General features: G+C 39.4%; 1 protein-coding gene and 1 pseudogene across 1 annotated transcript in view; both read left to right on the top strand.

Moving 5' to 3' along the window:
• The window catches only part of PIEZO2 (piezo-type mechanosensitive ion channel component 2), an 861,527-nt gene that overhangs the window by 359,526 nt on the left and 480,376 nt on the right, over positions 1–21,625 (top strand). The gene's annotated exons all lie outside the window — the stretch shown is intronic.
• On the top strand, positions 192–1,736 carry LOC102828950 (annotated as a pseudogene).

Genomic DNA, 21,625 nt, shown 5'->3' with positions numbered 1-21,625 from the left:
TTGAGAGCTGCTGCCACAGCAGCCTTCCAGAGTAGCGCCACGGAACAACTAGGTGCATGGGAGCTAGCCAGGCCCCACGGTTCCCACCCGCCTCACTCCCTCCCCACGCAGGGACAGCAGCAGTAGCTGCCACTGCCGGCCCTAGAGAAGGTGGAGGGAAGAAACCCAGCCCCTAACACGCATGAACCATCATGGACCATTATGACTCCCAGCAAACCAACGACTATAAGAAGACTGGGACCGAGATCTGCTCCTGGACCCAGTCTGGGAGAAGCAGCAGAGAAAGACATTCATGGCATGGTGTAATCCCACCTCCGAAAGGCTGGTAAAAAGATAGAGAATATCATGGAGGAGGACTTCCGGGATGGCCTGAAGCTCATGCTGCTTCTTGAAATCATCTTAGGTGAACGCTTGCCAAGCCAGAGAGAGGCAAGATAAGGGTGCAAAAGACGTTCAATGTCAACAAGGCTCTGGACTTCATAGCTGGTAATGGGGTTAAATTGGTGTCCATTGGAGCTGAAGAAATCTTGGATGGGAACATGAAGATGACACTGGGCATGATCTAGGCCATCATCCTTCGCTTTGCCATCCAAGACATTTTCGTGGAAGAGACCTCGGCCAAAGGAAGGGCTACTCTTGTGGTGTCAGAGAAACGGGGCCCCTTACAAAAATTTCAACATCCAGAACTTCCACATAAGCTGGAAAGACGGCCTTGGCTTCTGTGCTTTGATGCACTGACACCAGCCTGAGCTGATTGATTATGGGAAGCTCCCAAAGGATAACCCACTCAGAAATCTGAACACAGCCTTCTATGTGGCAGAGAAGTATCTGGACCATCCCAAGATGCTGGATGCTGAAGACATTGTCCAAACAGCCCGACCAGATGAGAAAGCCATCTTGACTTATGCGTCTAGCTTCTACCACGCCTTCTCTGGAGCCCAGAAGGTGAAATCAGCAGCCAACTGCATCTGCAAGGTATAGGCCGTCAACCAAGAGAAAGAGCAGCTCTTGGAAGATTACGAGAAGTTGGCCAGTGATCTGCTGGAGTGGATCCACCATACCATCCTGTGGCTGGAGAACCGGGTGCCCCAGAACACCATGCAGGCCATGCAGGAGAAGTTGGAGGACTTCTGAGACTACCGGCACCTGCACAAGCCGCCCAAGATGCAGAAGAAGTGCCAGCTGGAGATCAGCTTCAACATGCTGCAGACCAAGCTGCACCTCAGTAACCGGCCTGTCTTCCTGCTCTCTGAGGGCAGGATGGTCTCCAACATTAACAACGCCTGGGGTTGCCTGGAGCAGGCAGAGTAGGGCTATGAAGAATGGCTGTTGAATGAAATCCGGAGGCTGGAGCGACTTGACCATCTGGCAGAGAAGTTCCGACAGAAGGCCTCCATCCATGAGGTCTGGACAGATGGCAAGGCGGCCATGCTGCGGCAGAAAGACTATGAGACGGCCACTCTCTCAGAGATCAAGGCCCTGCTCAAGAAGCATGAAGCCTTCAAGAGCGACCTGGCTGCCCATCAGGACCTCGTGGAGCAGATCGCTGCCAACGAGCTAGACTATTACGACTCACCCAGTGTCAACACCCATTGTCAAAAGATCTGTGACCAATGGGACAATCTGGGAGCCCTGACTGAGAACGAAGGGAAGCTCTGAAGCGGACAGAGAAATTACTGGAAACCACTGACCAACTGTACTTGCAGAACAGGTCATGGCTTCCTTCAAGATCCTGACTGGAGACAAGAACTACATCATGGTGGACGAGCTGCGCCTCAAGCTGCCGCGGGACCCCTACACCGGTCTCTACACCGTGTCTGGTGCTCTGGACTATATGTCTTTCTCCACGGCACTCTACAGCGAGAGTGACCTCTAACCCTCCCCTCCAGACCAACCGCCCTCTCCCCTATGCAGTGCGTGCATGCGTGTGTGTGTGTGCATGCATGCGTGAGTGGGTGTCCCGACCTGCGCCTCCGATTCCCACTTTTTGCCGGGGTTGGGCTCCCATTTTCAGCCCAGAAAGCGGTGCGCCAGGACTGATCTGGCGGCATCAAGCCTCCCTGCCCGTGAAGCGACCGTTTACAAAATTATTTTCTGCAAAAAGTTAAAAAAAAAAAAAAAGTTTAAAAACCACATATTTTATTATAGAAAAAGTATTTTTTTTCTCCACCAGACTTAAATGGAAAAGAGGAAGAATTAACTATTTGCTGTATTCATATCCACCTTGGTGTGGGGATGGGGATAATCTTGTCAGAAGGCACATTGGTACATATGTGCTTGCTAGCTCACTTGTCCATGAAAATATTTTATGATAGTAAAGAAAAACTTTTGAAATGGATGTTTTTTTAAGGGAAATAAAAAGAAAGACGAATAAAACAAGTATAAATTTTATGTGAAAGGAAAAGAGATGTCAGATAAGCAAAGCACTGCTTAGGAAGAAGAACAAATTTCAGCCCTCTCCCTGATTTCAAAACTTACTATATGGCCACAGTGTTCAAAAAAGCAATGTCAGTGAAGTTCAAGAAAGCAGACAGAGGACAATAAAATTCTGGTGAAGATTTGGTGAGACTAGGACCCTTTTACATCGCTAGTGGGATTTAAATGATTGAGCCACTCTGGAAAATAGTATGATGCTTCCTCAGAAAGTTGTAAATAGGAATACCTTATGATCCAGAAATCCCTCTAATTGGTATATATCCACACTAAATATGAACCAGAACATAAGTAGATATATGTACACTCACCATTGTTCACTGTAGCACTACTCACAATAGCAAAAAGATGAAGACAGCCTAAGTGCCCGTTTTTGGAAGAATGGATAAACAAACTTTGGTCCATACACAAAGCAGAATAATATGCTACCTTGAAGAACAGTGATGAAAGTACAAAATACTCCATAACTTGGATGAAGTTTGAGGACATTATGCTGAGTGAAATTAGTCAGGTACAGAAGGATAAATATTGCATAAGACCTCTATTGCAAAAGCTTAAGAAAAGATTTCCAATCTAAAAGATAAATTCTTTGATGGTTACCAGGGATGGGATGGAAGGGATCAATAAATCATGGGTTAGGGGGTACACACATGATAGCTTGGGTGACTGGGAGAGCAATATACAAGGAGTGGGAGGGCGATACACAAGAGGCGATTAGATGAACAAGGAAAATAGGGATAGACTTAGAGAGTTAGACATGGGCTAATTTGGATAGAGGTAAATAGTGATGTATACACAACCATTGAACAATAGGGCTCTGTGATACAGAGATCCAGACATAGTTGCAATGGGTAAAGGATGGGATATAATGTTAAGGTGTTTGTCTAGTGGATATTGTTTTCTCTTATCTTCTAGTGTAAAATAGACATTTAAGTGGAATAGAAAGGAATATTGGGAAACATGAGTACAGAACGTTTGTAAGCCTGTCTTTAGCCTATAACTGATTGGATTGGCTAAAAGGGGAATTAGAATTTGTCCAGGGAAATAGGTTTCTTGTTAAATCTTTTTAAGTATGGGGCTTTAGGTGAAATCCTGAGCCCCATTGGGAACCTTCTGAGGTGAGACATTTCCACTTGAAAAGACATGCAGACCAACCTTGAATGGCTTGTGGAGCAGAAGATATTTCTTGAAAGAAAGACTAGCAGACTGTTTGGCTGTTAGAATAGCAAGCAAGCGGTTTCACTTGGCGCCATCAAGGCAAGATAATTCAGCTCATTAGGGTAATCTCCCTTCTAAGACTGATACTCAAAGAGAACACATAAGCAGTTTTGTATGTTCAATGGCGACCAGCCTGGTCTACTTGGGAGTGGTTGTGGGGGAAATGCAGCAGTGAAGACCTGGGCTGAGTTTGGCAATGTTCCATTGGCACCCATTGACCTTGGGATGAGAGAAGAGAAAGGTCTGGCTGGTCTGAAGTTTAGAGAGGCGTGTGAACTCCCGAGCCTATGGACACTGACCTATCCACTGGACATAGTTTGAGTGGCTAGCTGATCAGAATTCGACCAGATGAAGATAAAGAAGTTTGCTAGAGGAACCAAGTGTAAATTGCTACAATTTGATGAACTGGATGTTTGCTTATCATTTTTGTTGCTCAGAATTCCAACTGTTACAGGAAGGGACTCTTCATATCAAGGATCAAGCTTGCCTTCTCAGTACATTTGGTTGATAGAGAGGGCAACTTAGACATTGGCTATCAAAAATGGAGGACTATACCCATCTTCAGCCTATAACTGATTGGACTACCTAAAAGGGGTTCTAGAACTTATCCAGTGAAATAGGCTTCTTACAGAGTCTTCTTTGTAGTATATAGGACATTAGGTGGAATTCTGAGCCCTATCCAGAACCTTTTGACATGGGACATTCCCACTTGAAAGCATATGTAGAGCAGCCCAGAGTGGCTAGAAGAACAGTATATACTACTTGAAAGAAAGACCAGCAGGAAAAACCAAAGAAAATAGTCTGTTTGGCTATTACAAGAACAAGCAAGATGTTCGCTGGGGAGCCATCAAGGCAAGCAGTCAAGTCCCTTCAGGCAAATCTCCTTCCAAGACTGAAACTCAAAGGGAACATATGAGCAGGCATGAAAACTTGCTGGCAACTGATTTTATGTATTTGGTTTTTTATTTGGTAGAAAATTAAGGTAAATCACCATAATAGTAAAAATATATATACCATATGGATTGATAATCTAAAAGAACATAATATAAATGCCAGAAGAAACCAAATAACAATATATTATCATCTTAGAAAATATTACATAAAAAAAGAGATAATGAAGAATATTTGTTAATTATTAACTTTTTTCTTTTTTTGACAAGCTGAGGCTTGTATTATCCATTTTTCTAATAATCAGTCATTTCCTCAGTGATGTAAAATGTTGGTGAGTTTAGTATATTAGTATTAAAATGGCATTTGTACTTGAATGGGTTTCTGGACTCTTTTCCAGTTTTGTTAGCTTTATGGCAACTTTTGATATCATCTGAGCTTGTTTTCTTTTATTATTTTTATAACAATTGTTTTATAATTATTGCAAATTTACACTTTCAAATAAAATGTAGAACCCACCTTGAAAAAAAAAAGTAGCAATTTTAAATACTTTTTTTTAAGAAAAGTATTTAAAGTAGTGATCATCAGCAAATAACACAAATGTTTGCAAAGTAAATACTTTTATTTTTCAGAAAATAAATGCCAAAGAAATACACAAAATATTTGTCTATAAATGTGTCATAATACTTTTATAGCAATATTTTAATACCAGTATTCTATGTCTACCCATATTTGACAATGGTAATTACCAGGAAAGGTTTAAATGAGTAAAATAAGTGTATGGGATAAATTGCATTACCACTTTGTGCCAGTCCTCTAGATTCTAAAATAGATCCTTATTACATGAAATAATAGCAAAAGGAATTTTCTAAAACTAAACTTCTTCTTACAGGGAACTAAGCCCTAAAAAACACACTAGTTTTACAAGTCTGAAAAATTATTAAACATGTGATATAGACAATATTTTCTGGAATTTCACGGCTATATTTATTCCAATTTTGCTGCTTCCCTTCTGCACTTGAAACATCCTTCCATTATCCTATAGATTTGGAGTCACACTGCTTTTGCGTCCATCAAGCTTATGCCCATTCTTCACAGATTTGCCTTAGTATTGTAAATAATTTACATTAGAAATGCTGAACCATGAAACTGAGGTTACAGGATTGTTATTTAAGCAAATAAAATTGATCCAAAATCATTTCAAATTTCCTGCACTGTGATTTATCTTACAGCATGCACTGGGTAGCTTGGGAGGTAGATGAGGAGAATGTTGTGAATATTAGTTATCTGAAGCTTGCTCTCCCATTGCCTAATTATTATAAGTAACCCTCACACACACAAAATTCCCATCTCCCTTTTTCTTCCTTGGTTACTTGTAGCACAAGCATTTTCTCATAGTTTTCACTCCAAATCCCCCAAATCAAAATGGAAAACCAAATTTCCTTTTGTAATGGAAATAAATACCAAGTGGTTTGATTTAATAACTTTTTTTTTTTTTTTTAAAAAAAACCTTTCCTCATTAGTCATGCCATATTATTCTTATAGTTCCTCATGAAATGAAAAAAATGCAGTATTGGAAATAACATTACAGCAGGTTTCCAGTATTTAACTGGAGGGTAGAGTAAGGCACAACAGAATGCAGACAGAAAGAGGACCTCAGTGCATTGTGGCTGCTCTAATCCATGGGGCAAATACAGACCTAGCTAGGAGGGTACCTCTTGGAATTGGATATAAAACAAAGTGATAAGGTCATCACATTTCATCTTTGTCACACTTTCATTTCCTTTTCTGATACTATTAATTCATCTATTCACTTTTCCAGCAATAATTTTGCAGCATACTGTACATCAGCCTCTGTAATAGGTGCTGGGTGAAGTTATCAAATTGAATAATATATGGAGTTCCTACCCTAGAGTGGTGCTGTAGGATAAGTAAGGTTGGTTTGAACCACAAGGTCAGCAGTTCAAACTTACCAGCTGCTCCTCAGAAACCCTATGCAGGGTTGCTATGAATTGGAACTGACTCCACGGCATTTAAAAACAACAATGCTCTAATTTGCTTATATTCCATTAGAGAACAATTAGGCCTCAACATGAGATATTTAAACAATTTGGCTAGCGAAGGTCTATGACTCTAGCTGACTGCGTGTATTAGCTGAAGTTTCCTGGAGGAAGTGGAGTGGAAGTGCCAGTCTTATAGAATGGGCCTGGTAAAGAGTCAGGCCTGTGGATGGGTGAGAACAGTCTCCAAGAGATCCATGAGCTTATAGGAACTGGAGGTTGTTGTTGTTAAGTGTCATCAAGTCGGTCCTAACTCATAGCAACCTTCTATAGGGTTTCCGAGGAGTGACTGGTGAGCTTGAATTGCCAACCTTGTGGTTCAAATGACTTTGTTTTATAACCAGCTCCAGCACATTAACCCGCAGCGCCACACAAGGACTCCAGGAACTGGGGGTTGTTGTTGTTATGTGTGGAGTCGGTTCAGACTCATAGCGACCCTGTACAGGGTTTCCGAGGCTGTAAATCTTTACAGGAGCAGAAAGCCTCATCTTTCTCCTGTGGAACAGCTGGTAGTTTCGAACTGCTGACCTTGTGGCTCACAGCCCGATTTGTAACCACTATGCTACCAGAGCATAGGAAATGACAGCATGGAGTGGGTAGAAATGAAACTGGAGTGCTCACCCTCACCCCTACCACCACTGTTCTTTTCTACCCATAAGAGTCCACTGACCTGCATGCAGACTTACAGGCTCTATGAGGAGTCCAGCAGACTCCTCAGTAGTCCTGCACTGACTGCAACAGGGTTTTCCTTTGTCCCATAAAAATTTTACTCTTATGCTGCTTCCCAGTGTCTTCATCTGCAAAATGAGTAAAATATTAAGTACCTTGCAGAACTATGGAGTGGACCTACCAACCCAAAACCAAACCACTAGTCAATCCCGATTCATAGGTACCCTACATAGAATTTCCGAGGCTGTACATCTTTACTGGAGCAGGAAGCTTCATCTGTCTCCCACAGAAAGACTGATGGGTTTTAATTGCCAACCAGTGCTTATCCTACAGCATCATTGTTATAAAATATGCTTGGTACAAAGTGGGCAAATCCATATTGAATCTTTCATCATCAGTGACTTAGATCACAACTGAGAATGAAAAGCAGTTAAAGGAGGAGGAAAAATATAAGATCCAACAGCAGCAGCAGCTAGATCTTATGGCAGAAGCAAGAGTGAAGGAAGCTAAGGCATATGGAGTGCTTGCTCTGTTGTCATATATTTTTATCTCACTTAGGGCTGAAATTAAGAAGATGGCATAACATAAGGAAAGATGAACCTACACACTGGTAGAACAAAAATCACAAATCTAGGTTGAAGCACATTTGCCTTAAGAGAAATAGGAACAGAATTTCACTAGTAAAAGATCTGAGTACTCTGTTAACAAACAGTCCACATGAATCTACAGATTACACAAAGAGAACTTCAGCTGAATAGGAAGGAGATTGTTTTCCAGAATAAGGACAACTGAAGCACCTATCCACCACTCAGCAAGGGTTAGGCCACAGATGCCCCAGCACTGATGAGACCCCAGCACTGTCTTACCTGATCAGTTACAATAAACTCTGATGGTCTGGGCAGTACTCAGGGGTCTGAGGACTTAGAAGTATTTGATAAAGTACTTAGAAGTCACATCGTGGTCATCCTAAAATATGTGAAGGATTATTGTAGAGAGAAAATATCAGCCGTATGTGTGTATGTACGGGAGTAGCCCCGACATTCAGGATCCTGTTATTGTTGTAGTTGTTATTAGGTGCTATCAAGTAGGTTCCAATTCAAAGCACCTCTATACATAACAGAATGAAACATTGCCCGATCCTGTGTCATCCTTAAAGGTTTTTTATATAAATAATGTTTGAGCCCACTGTTGCTGCCACTGTGTCAATCCATCTCCTTGAAGATTTTCCTCTTGTTTGTTGACCCTCCACTTTATTAAGCATGATATCCTTCTCCAAGGACTGGTCTCTCCTGGTTATATGTCCAAAGTATGAGAGATGAAGCTTTGCCACCCTTGCTTCTAAGGAGCATTCTGGCTGTATTTATTCCAAAACAAATTTATTAGTATGGCACTTCCAATATTTTTTGCCAATACCACAATTCGAATGCATTGATTCTTCTACAGACTACCTTATTCATTATCCAATATTTACATGCATATGAGGTGACTGAAAATACCATGGCTGAAGTCTTTGCCTATGCAAGCATCCTTTGATTGCTTAACTGCTACTTCCAAGAGTGTTGACTGGATCCACATAAAATGAAGTCTTTGACAACTACAAACTTTTCTTAGTTTATCATAATGTTATTTATTGGTCCAGTTGTAAAAATGTACATTTTCTTTACAATGAGGTACAATCCAGACTAATCTTCATAAATTAGTATTTTCAGTCCTTTCACTTCCAACAAGCAGGGTTGTGTCATCTGCATATTGGAGATTGTTAATGATCTTCCTCCAATCCTGATTTCACATTCTTCTTCCTATACTCCAGCTTCTCAGATTACTTGCTCAGCATACAGATTGGATAAATATAGTGAAAGGATACTATCCTGGCACATACCTTTCTTGATTTTAAATTACTCAGTATTCCTTTGCTATATTTGCTATCTTGGCTTATGTATAGGTTCTGCATAAACATGGTTAAGTGTTCTGGAATAACCAATCTTTACAATGTTATCAGTAGTTTGCTATGATTCACACAATTGAATGTCATTTCAAGTTCTCTAAAGCACAGGTAAACACCTTTCTGCTATTCTCTGTTTGTAGCCAAGATCTGTCTGATTTCAGCAATCACATCCCTTATTCCATGTCCTCTTCTCAATCGGGTTTGAATTTCTAGCAGGTCTCTGCCGATGTATTGCTACAATTGTTTTTGAATTCTCTTCAGCAAAATTTTACTTCCATGTGATATTAATGATATTGTTAGATGATTTCCACATTCTGCTGCGTCATCCTTCTTTGAAATAGGCACAAATATGGATCTCTTTCCATTAGTTGGCCAAAAAGATGAGTGAGGACCTCCAGTACTGCAACAGTTTGCTGAAGCATTTCAGTATGTATTCCATTAATTCTTGGGGCCTTGCTTTTTAAAGCCAGTGCCTTCAGTGCAGCTTTCAAGAGGTCTTGCGCAGCAGATTTGCTTAGTGCAATGCCATTTGATTTCTTGACTGTTGCTTCCATGATTGTTGGTTCTGGTTTCAAGCAAAATGAAATTGTGACAATTTTAATCTTATTTCCATTTATCATGATGTTATTTATTGATCTAGTTGTGGGGATTCTTGTTTTCTTTACATTAAGGTGCAATACATATAGAAGGCAGTGGTCTTTGATGTACACCAATATGTATTTTAGTCCACTTCACTTTCAGCAAGCAAGGTTGTATCATTTGCATATCACAATTTTTTTATAAGTCTTCCTCCAATCCTGATGCCTTGTTTTCCTTCATGTAATCCAGCATCTTGTATTTATTTGCTCAGCATACTAATTAAATAAGTGTGGTGAAAGAATATAACCTTGGGACACACCTTTCTTGATTTTAAACCATTCAGTATACCCTTTTTCTGTTCTAAAGTTTGCCTCTTGGACTATGTACAGGTTCCATATAAGCACAATTAAGTGTTCTCGAATACTCATTCTTCACAATGTTATCCCTAGTTTATCATGATACACAAAGTCAAAATCATTTGCATAGTTATAAAACACAAATAAATATATTTATAGTATTCTCTGCTTTCAACCATGATCTATCTGATGTCAGCAGTGTTATCCCACATTCCACATCCTTTTCTGAATCTGGCTTGAATTTCTGTGAGTTTCCTATTGATGCACTGTTAACAATTTTTTAATTATATTCAGAAAAATTTTACTTGCATGTAATGGTAATGATATTGTTACATGATTTCCACAATCTTTTGGGTCACCTCTCTTTGGAATGGGCATATATCTGCATCTCTTCCATTGGGTTGGCCAGGTAGCTGTCTTCCAATCTTCTTGACATAGACAAGTGAAGACTTCCAGTATTGTATCAGTTTGTTGGAAGATTTAAATTCTATCACATCAATTCCTGGAGCCTTGCTTTTCAACAATGCCTTCAGTGCACCTTGCTCTTTTCCTTGTGTTTTGAGTGCCTTCCAACCTGAGCACCTCATTTTCTGGCATTGTATTTGACAATGTATCACTGTTGTTAATAATCTTTTCATCTCTTGCTATTATGTCTGACAATATTCTGCTGCTATTCATAAACTGCCATGGCTAATCACTGATAAGTAGTTTGCTTTTCCTTCTTCTAGTTTGTCTTCATCTGGAAGCTCCACTGAGTATATCTGTCCACCATGAGTGACCTTGCTAGTATTTAATACTGGTGGCGTCACTTCTGTATCACGGCAACTCAGAAGCCACCACAGTATGACAAACTAACAGATGAGTGGTGGAATGTGGATGTTATCAGTTAGTAAAGTCATATTTTTAGTAACATAATTTTTTGCTGGTATTTAAAATACTACTTGCATAGCTTCTAGAATCATGCAACATAAAAGCCACCATAATATGACATACCGATGGTCAGGTGGTGAGAAAGCAGAGATAGAAAGGATAATAAGTAAAGGGAAAGAAAAGAAGAAGGATAAGAAAGAATACACAAACAGAGACAATTAAAGGGAAAAGCCAGGTGCTGAACCTAGAAAGCAGGAAACTCTAGGGGACTTCTGCCAGCCAAGGAGTTTATGTGGTGGGTGGGAGAAGGATGAGATTGTGGTGCTACTGGTCCTAGATGGAATTCTTATGGACCTAGGTGTTGTCTATGTCCAAGGCATCCAATAAGGAATAGTTCATGCAGTCCCCAAGGCTAGCTGTGATCAGGATCTTGTAGTTCTAGAGGATAGTTGGGATTAGGGAGGCCAGCCATGAGAATTTCTGTTTGTCAAGGGTTGGCCAGGACCATCTCTGCAGATCTGGAGTAGGACTCAGCTGAATCCAGGTGTAATAACTATGTAAATGTTTTTGACTTGATGCAGAAAGCACCCAATTCAGAATGATGCCGCTCACAACTGCATAGCTCACAAACGTGTGACTCAGACCTCCCAGAGAGCAGCACAAGGGTTGAGATTAGCCATTTGTCCTGACACCAGGGGGTTTTGGGGAATAACAATCTCACTTTTGCCATCAATCAACAGTGTGTATTTGTGCCATAAGATATTAGTTGTGAACTCATAATTAATAACCAGACCACCAACTGCCTCCAAAGCTGCTCACAAATGTTCAAGATGACCATGCTGCAATTGACTGACTGACACATTTCACCTGTCTGTCTCCTTTTTTCACCAGCCTGCTTAACTTCTTTTTCTAATAAGCATTAATTCTACTTCACTATCTCTGAGGCTCAGGATTCCACGATGATCATCTGTATCTGTTGTACTTGATCTTCTGTATTTTCATTGTAGAGGGTCTATGTAGTGTGTCCGCTTTGTTCACCATCTTGCTGATGATGACATTTTCTTGCAGACATTTTCTTAGTTTTCATTCATTTGAGAATATCATTATTTCTCCTTCATTTCTGAAGCATAGTTTGACTGTTGTTGTTGTTTTTGTTATGTGCCATTATGTGTTGTTATGTTCTGACTCATAGCGACCCTGTACAGGGTTTCCGAGGCTGTAAACCTTTACAGGAGCAGAAAACCTCATCTTTCTCCCACAGAACAGCTGGTGGTTTCGAACTGCTGACCTTGAGGTTTGCAACCCAATTCGTAACCACTACACTACCAGAGCTCCTTACGGTTTTACTAGACTTGGAATTTATGATTGACAATTATTTTCTTTTATACCCATTTTTACCATGTCAGTTCTAACACAGTACAGGGCAAGACTGAGTAGAACTGCCCCATAGATTTTCCAAGGCATCAGCCCACCTAACGTAAATACCAATGTTTCACCAATAGTCCAATTGTTTCTCCATAGTCCAAGTTTCACCAGTGAACACTCCAAAATTTGTTTCACTAAATAGCGGAGATAAAGATGACCAAAACCCTAGTATTGTGTAGGAAATTATGTGTAACAACTCTTGTAATCTGTGCCTCTGATGAAGGAAAGAAAGAAAAAACAATGGGTACGTGTCTCTCGCACTACCTATGTGGATGTATTTTAAATGATAACCACAGACCTCTGAATAAGTATAAACATTTTATTGTATTAGGTATAACTTTTGTAGTATATGTTGTTGTTGTTGTTGTTAAGTGCCATTGAGTCGGGTCCGACCCATAGCGACCCTGTACAGGGTTTCCGAGGGTGTAAATCTTTACGGGAGTAGAAAGCCTCATCTTTCTCCCGCGGAGCGGCTGGTAGTTTCGAACCGCTGACCTTAAGGTTCGCAGCCCGATTCGTAACCACTACGCTACCAGAGCTCCTTTTGTAGTATATAGTGTGCATTATTTTTATATTCTCATTATCAATTCCAATAAATAAATATGCCTGTATGCGTGTTGTTGTTGTTGGTAAAAGCCGTCAAGTTGATTCCTGTACAAGGTTTCTGAGCAGCTACTGGGCTTGAACAGCCAATCTTATGGAACAAACCAACTTTGAAGTCCAGTGCATTAACCCACAGTGTCATACCAGGACTCTTATATCCATGAACTCATAAATGATTTTTTGGTACAACCTGTAAAATTCATTGGTTTCTACTTTTTAAAGAATAGTCTCTTGAAAATATGCTAAAAATGTAAAATTACTTTTGAAATGTGAATAATTATTACCTAGATATCTATTTTGTGTTTTAGGAATTTAAATTGTGGAGTATCATCTTCATTGTTCAAACTGAATTAATTTATGTTGTTATCATTGTTGTTATTGTTGTTAAGTGCCGTCGAGTCGATTCCGACCCATAGCAACCTTGTACAGGGTTTCTAAGGCTGTAAATCTTGACAGGAGTAGAAAGCCTCATCAATTGGTTCCACTCATTAGGTCCTATGCATATCAGGAAGAAGAACCACCAAGTCCTATGACATTTTCATAATTATAATTAGGTTTGATCCCATTGTTGCTGTAACTGTGTCAGACCATCTCAGTGGGGGGTCTTCCTCTTTTTTCACTGTCCCTTCAGTTTTCTAAGCATTATGCCCTTCTCCAGGGACTGATCTCTTCAGACAACATGTCCAAAATACAAGAGATAAAATTTTGTCATCCTTCTTTCTAAGGACCATTCTCGCTATATATCTTACAAGAAAGATTTGTTTGTTCTTCTGGCAGTCCAATATTCTTCCCCAATGCCATATTCAGATATATGGATTTTTCTACAGTCTCCCTTACTCATTGTCCAATTTTCACATGCATATGAGGTGACTAAAAATACCATGACTTGTGTCAAGTGTATCTTAGTCCTTAAAGTGACATTTTTTGCTCTTTAATAGATTTGCATAATGCAATATGCAAAATTTGATTTCTTGACTTTTACTTCCATTAACATTGATTGTGGCTGCAAGGAAAATAAAGTCTTTGACAACTTCAATCTTCTCTCTGTTTGTTGTGAGGTTATTTATTGATCCAGTTGTGAGGAGTTTTGCTTTCTTTACATTGAGCTGTAATCCATATTGAAGACTGTAATGTTTGATCTTCATCAGAAAGAATTTCTAGTCCTCTTCACTTTCCACAAGGAAAGTTGTGTCATCTGCATACTGAAGGTTGTTAGAGTCTTTTTTCAATCCTGATGCCATCTGCTTCATAAAATCCAGCTTCTTGGATTGTTTGCTCAACATACAAATTGAATGAATATGGTGAAAGTATACAACCTTAGCACACACCTTTCCTGATTTGAAGTCATTCAGCATCCTCTTGTTCTGTTTGTATGTCTGCTTCTTGTTCGCTGTGCAGTTTTCTCATGAGTCCAATGCTATCCATAGTTTGTTATGATTCACACAGTTGAATGCCTTTACATAGTTAATAAAATACAAGTTAACTTCTTTCTGATAGTCTCTGATTTCAACCAAGATACATTAACATCAGCAGTGATATGTCTCATTCCATGTCCTCTTCTGTGTCAGCTGGAATTTCTGACATCTCCCTGTTGATATACTGCTGCAATCGTTTGCGAAGTATCTTCAGAAGAATGTGGCTTACACATGATACTAATGATGCTATTCAGTGATTTTCACATTCCTTTGGGTAACCTTTATTTGGGATGGGCACAAAATTGGATCTCTGCCAATATGTCTTCAAAATTTTTTGACATAGATGACTGAGTGCCCCCAGTGCCTCATCATTTTGTTGAAGCATTTTAATTAGTATTCTGTCAAATCCTGGAGCCTTGTTTTTTGCCAATGCCTTCATTGTAACTTGGACTTCTTTCTTCAGTATTATTGGTTCTTGATCATATGTTACCTCTTGAAATGACTGAATATTGACCAATTCTTTCAGGTACAATGAATCCATGTATTCCTTCCATTTTCTCTTGCTACTGCCTGCGTTATTCAATATTTTGCCTATGGAATCCTCCAGTATTTCAAGCTGAGGCTTGATGTTTCTTTAAGGTTGAGAAGTGTCAAGCATTTTTCTTCCCTTTTTGTTTTCTAACTCTAGGTGAGTGCACATTTCATTATAATAGTTTACTTTGTTTTTTCTAGCTGCCCTTTGAAATTTTCTTTTCAACTCTTTTACTCTCTCATTTCTTCTAGTTGCTTTATCTTCTTTGCATTCAAGAGCAAGTTTCAGAGTCTCTTTCTTGCATCCATTTTGGTCTTTTCTTTCCTTTTTTTCATATTTGATATTCTCCACAAATCCTCTGGTGTTTGGTTATTTATATCTAATGTATCAAATTTGTTCTTGAGATGGTTTCCAAATTGAAGTGGAATAATCTCAATGTCATATTTTAGCTCTTGTGGGCTTGTTTTAATTTTCTTCACTTGAGCCTAAACTTGGATAAGAGAAATTGATGGTCTCTTCCATAGTCATCTTGTTTTGGCTGATGATTTCAAGCTTCTCTATGGAGTCCTGTGGCGCTGTGGGCTAATGCGTCAAACTGCAAAGTCATTTGAACTGCAAGGTTGGTGCTTCAAGCTCACCAGCTTCTCTTTGAAAACCCCATACAGGGTCACTATGGGTCAGAATCGACTTGAAGGTACTTAACAACAACAACAACATGGTATTTTACCACACATGTAGTCAAATTGATTCCTGTATTTTCCATGTAGTGAAGTTCACACATATAGTCACCATTTGTGTTGTTTAAAAAAAAGGTATTTGTAATGAATAAGCCATGCGTCTTGCAAATTTTTATCATGTGGTCTCCAGCATCATTTCTATCACCAAGGCCATATTTTCCCACTGCCTATCTTTCCTCTTTGCAAATGCATTTACATTCCAATCAACAGCAGTCATCTTGATTGCGTGCTTGATCCGTTTGCTTTTAGCAAACTAAGTATTTATTTCATTTGATAACATGAAGCTGGATTATCTTTTTTAGGATTTGTCATTATGAAGAAATCAGAGTAAACTTTAATAAAAATTCTAAACAAATTTTAAAAGTACCAGGCATCCAGGGCTATGAAGAGATAAGTAAGAAATTAGTAGATGGATGGTGCTGCGTCCCATTGTGCAAAGCTGGAGAGGAGACTTTATTCCAGTCATTCCTTGAGAATAATGCCTATGGACATCTGTCTATAAAGTCCTGAAATTGGCCCCTTCTGTCAGAACCTTGTGGCACTGTAGGATCAGCACTGGACTGTGAACAACAAGGTCAGCAGCTCAAACCTACCAACCACTCCTTAGAAACCATCTACAGCAGGGGTGGGTTACATCTGGTCAGAGAGCTGTATGGTAGTGGTGGTGTTTATTTGCTGTGGAGTTGGTTCTGTCTCATAGTGTTTCTAAGGCTGTAAATCTTTATAGGAGCAGAAGGCTCATCTTTCCCCTGCAGAATTGCTGGTAGTTTCAAACTGCTATCCTTGAGATTAACAGCCTGACTCATAACCACTGTGCTATCAGAGCTCCTTGAAGATTCCATAAGGCCCACAAAATCATTTGTGGCAGTTCCACCCAGCCACATCACATTAGAGGTGAATTGATGAAATGCTTGACCAAATACAGCAGGCAAATTTTTAAGTTGATAATTTTGTATGGCCTACAAATGATGTTAAAAACTTTGGCAGAAGAAAGGTTCCCGCCCCTGCCATACAGTATCGCTATGTGTTGGAACTGACTTGATGGCACTTAACAACAACAACATCAGAACCCAGGAAGAAGGGTGGAATACCCAGTAAACAAGTTAATCATGAACTTGTGCTTACACACTAATTTTATTAACAATTTCACATGCGCTCCCCACTTTACCTTGCTTATTAGGTATTCCATTTGTATTAAGAATTGTAAATTTGAAAAGAAGATTTTGATTCTGTAGGGAGGAGGTGCTGTGGAATTGGGAAACAGACAGACAGATGCCAGCCATACCTAGAAGAAGAATCATTGAGATAATGTGATTTCAGAACTCTGATATTAACACTATTCAGACAGAAACTAACACAATCCCCCAAGGATAGGCTACCCGAGAAAGAAAGTCTTAATTTTAGCTCTGGTAAAGAGCTGGGGAGGCTAATGACAGCTTTTAACATTAAAATTTACCACAAAAACACAATGCTTCTCTTGCTCTAAGAAATCACTATAGTTTTGGTTTCTATACAATGACTGGAGTCTGGGTGTGGTGCTGTAGGATAAAGCACTGGACAGAAAGGTCAGTTTAAACTACAAGATCGACAGTTCAAACTCACCAGTTACTTCTTAGAAACCCTGAACAGATTTGCTATGAGTCAGAACCAACTCTACAGCACTAACAACAACATACAAAGACTGCCCAAAGTCTCTTATAAGATATCAAGTAATGATAATTTTGTAAAAGACACAAGTTTATAAAGGTTGCCACTCAAAATACTCAGTAGACTTGAACATACCGATGATTGTGAAAATGGCACAAGACCAAGCAACATTTCATCTTGTTTTGCACATGGTTTTACCATGTAGTAGAGCCAACTTGACAGCAGCTAACAACAACAGTAGTTTAAACAAATTATTTCCCATTAAGACATTGCCAAATATCTCCTCAAAAGTGAGAGAAGAAAAAAGAGTCTCCTACCAAAGAAATGTGGGTTCTATAAAACTAACCATTAGAAAGACGACTATTATTTCAAATGCTGTCAACAGGATAGAGAGCTGCCAAATTAATAAACAGTGGCCAGTGGGATATTTGGAAGCAGTGAAGGCTTAATAAACTATGGTGTAGGCAGGATTAGTGAACAGGCGCCGTAAAAGCAGTAGAATTAATGAAGAGTTCTGGCTCTTGAGAAGAGAATCCAATTATTTTTTTAAAGAAAGTTTGCCTGTCATTGAAACCAAGATTTTTTCAAAATTTTAATTCAGCAAGTTCCTTTTGTGTGTATGATAATCTCCTTTTTCTAATCCATAGGTTCTAAGCATTGAGTGTTTTCTCCTCTACCTTTACGCTGCTTATATCTGCATTCTACCCTCAGGCAAAAGCTAAGCTTCCTCCTGAATGGTAGCATTCAGAGACTTGAAAGCCGTTATCAGACTTCTTTTTCTTCCTTTTTCCATTACAAGCAACACAATCCAAATATTCATGAGTATTCATAAGTACTGAGGGCATTATGTTTAACATTTCTGAAAATTGTCAGTGTACAACCCCAAGAAGAAAACCAGGAATTCTACCACGAGGTTGTCCTCAGAGATCCCCTTTCCTACCATGCCTCTACAAACCCAAGCTCAACACAGTGCCTTCCCTCACACCAAAGAGTAATATAATTGTTTATCAACAATAAGTGCATGAGATGCCAAATTTTATTTTCACCTCATATTAAAGGAGGGACCAAAACGCAAAACAGATGGTAGGTAATTACAAGGAAATGTGAGATTTATGGAGCTAATTATAGGGGCAAAGTTTTGGAAAAGATATTATCCAGAAACAAACAAAAACCTCCTGCCATTGATTCTGACTCATAGTGACTTTGTATAGGATTTCTGAGATGATCTTTATGGTGCTTTTTATGAAGATGGTGCTGAAAGCAAAGAAGGAAGCCCCTGCCCCTCCCAAAGCTGAAGACAAAGCAAAGGCGTTGAAGGCCAAGAAGGCAGTGCTGAAAGGCATCCACAGCCACAAAAAAAGAGAAGATTCACACATCACCCACCTTCCGCCGGCCCAAGACTCTAAGGCTCCGGAGGCAGCTCAAATATCCTCAGAAGAGCACCCCCAGGAGAAGCAAGCTTGACCACTATGCCATCATCAAGTTCCCTCTGACTACTGAGTCAGCCACAAAGAAGATTGAAGATAGTAACACAATTGTGTTCAGTGTGGATGTCAAGGCCAACAAGCACCAGATCAAACTGGCTGCGAAGAAGCTCTATGACATTGACGTAAGTCAAAGTCAACACCTTCATCACACCTGATGAAGAAAATAAGACAAATGTTCCACTGGCTCCTGACTATGATGCTTTTTTTGGATGTTGCCAACAAAATTGGGATCATCTGAACTGAATCTAGCTGGCTAATTCTAAATATAAATTTTTTCAATACATAAAAATTCTTTTTGATAGCAGACACTCTCATCTTTCTCTGATGAACAACTGATGTATTTGAGCCTTATGGTTAATAGTCCAGTGCTCATCTTATAGTGCTCCTTGATTATCCATAGACCAAAAAATTTAATTAAATGATAAACATAGATCACAGTGACCATTTTCACAAAGTTCTCTTTAGCAGTTAGTCAATCCCATTGCATTCAATTATCAATATTTTCTAAAAAGATTTAAAATGGAATATAATACATATTTTAGAAAATCACAACCCCTGAAAGAGATTGATATGCAACCTCGGAACAGTTGTCATTTAGTTTACCAATTATATGGAAAGCAAAATGGAAAAACTGTATTTCACCACTTAGACTATAAAAAATGATCCTAATGAACTTTTAACAAAAATGAAAGAGGAAGACTAGCAACTGGTGTTCTAAGGATTGGCATAGAATGGTGGGGGCCCAAGTGTTGGCCATTGACATTCTTCCTCCAGCCTCTCAGAAGGAAGAAGTGAGACCACAAATGCAATTCCTTACATATGTCTTGCTTTAATCGTCTCAGAAAGGGACCCCTCTGAAATGTAAAATGATTGTTTACAGTCAACAATTGTCAAAACAATTGCAATGATCACTCATATTCTGACTTGTCATGATCCCATGTGTGTCAGAATAGAACTGTGCTCTATAGAGTTTTCAATTACTGATTTTTCAGAAGATATTACCAGACCTTTCTTCCAAGGTTTCTTTGAGTGGACTTGGACCTCCAACCTTTTGCTAGCAGAGTGTGTTGACCATTTGTACCACCCAGGGGCACCAGTTAACAATTGTTGTTAAATGAGTTGGTTCTGACTCATAGCAACCTTACATAGGGTTTCTGAAGAGTGGCTGGTGGGTTTGAACTACCACCTTGTGGTTGAAATCTACCTTGCTCTTCAGTGCTTATCCTACAGTGCCACACTAGGACTCCAGTTAGCAAATATACCTTTCTTTGTTGTTGTTTTTGGTCTCCTTATCTAACTTGAACACTCCAGAAAAGGTGTTGGAATCTGGTAAAAATAATTCAGAAGTCTCTTAGCACCTGAATTATGTTACCGATGGCCAAGAGGCTCAAAACTGCCTATCCATCTAGCACCAGAAGGTCTCAGGATTACCCGTGAACATGTGCAGTTTGTTCACACTTATCCTGAGTCCTGGATTTTAGAAGGGCTGCCGGTTGTGATGGTCCAACTCATCATATAAACAAGAGTGTTCTCTGTGGCTCTGATTTATATTGCAGCTGTGGTTAATGTTGTGAGTGTTTACATAAAGGCTGATACATTGGTGCCTTTTCAGTAACAGCTGGAGAACTACACTCAGCCAAAAACTTCAGTAAAGTACTGTAAATCTCTGTGAGTCAGTACCAAGGCAAACTAAGAGTCTTTTTTCTCTCTCCATTAATACATCCGAATCAAACACTTTTAAGGGATGACGGTGTAATGTAATTTTGCACAAATCGGAAAGGGCAGTATTTAGCTTTGACTAGGTGTGTGCTCTTCTCTAATCTTTATTCAAAATTCTTCATAGACTTTTCCTAAAAGCTCTTCTGATGTCTTTAGACCAGTAAAAGGAGGGAGACAAGAAGACTCTGGTCAGGTGACCACACATCTCTTTTGGTCACTAATATACCAGGGGTACTTTAGGTAATAGGTGAATAGATCGTACTGATCTCAAAATGCATCTGTGGAATAAAGGATTGCCTTAGGTCCTGGGCCTTGATTGTTAAACCATTTGTTCCATGTTTATCACATTTATTCATTTTACATTGAGCCCTTTTATTTATGCAATTTATGTACCAGGTATTGTTTAACAACTGGTGATAAAAAAAAATAAAAAGTAGTTTCTGCTCCTTTAAGGGGGAAGTGAGGAACACTTGGTGAAGGCAAGATGTGTCCATACAATAAATCAAACTCACACGCTTACTGAGGCATCTCAGAGAATCTTGCTGGCAAATGAGGGCAACACCTACCCCTGCCATCTCACTCTGCTGAGAAGTACTAGGTGTCTGTCTTTGCTTTTCCAACTACTGCCTGTTTCACTTGTAGGTCAGAAGCTCACATTACAAAGCTCCATGAATTGGAGTTCCTGGGTCTTCCTTTGATCTGAAACTTCTGGTTCTACTTCATGTCCCTCTTTCCTTCTCTGTAAAATGAAAGCACTAATACTGTTTCAACGTTAAGGCTTAGAGGATTTTGAGCTCCCCCTTTTTCTAATGGTCTGAGCCTCCATTTATTGCTTCTGTTTCAGCTCAGATCAGGAAGGTGGCTGTGCAAACTGTATGTTGCTGTGCAAAATGACGGTTTTGTGATTAAGGAAATATGTCCTTATGGAATGTTGGATCTTCTGTAGACTAAATACATTAATTCATGTCTAAGTTCTCTTGCCTTCTTCACAAACATTTTATTCCCTTAAAAATGTTATTTTGAGCTAAATATATATATATAT

This window comes from Chrysochloris asiatica, unplaced genomic scaffold, assembly GCF_000296735.1.
Source record: "Chrysochloris asiatica unplaced genomic scaffold, ChrAsi1.0 scaffold00122, whole genome shotgun sequence".
Classification (NCBI taxonomy): Eukaryota; Metazoa; Chordata; class Mammalia; order Afrosoricida; family Chrysochloridae; genus Chrysochloris; species Chrysochloris asiatica.
Note: the sequence above shows the minus strand (reverse complement) of the source record. Positions and strands in the feature narration are given on the sequence as shown.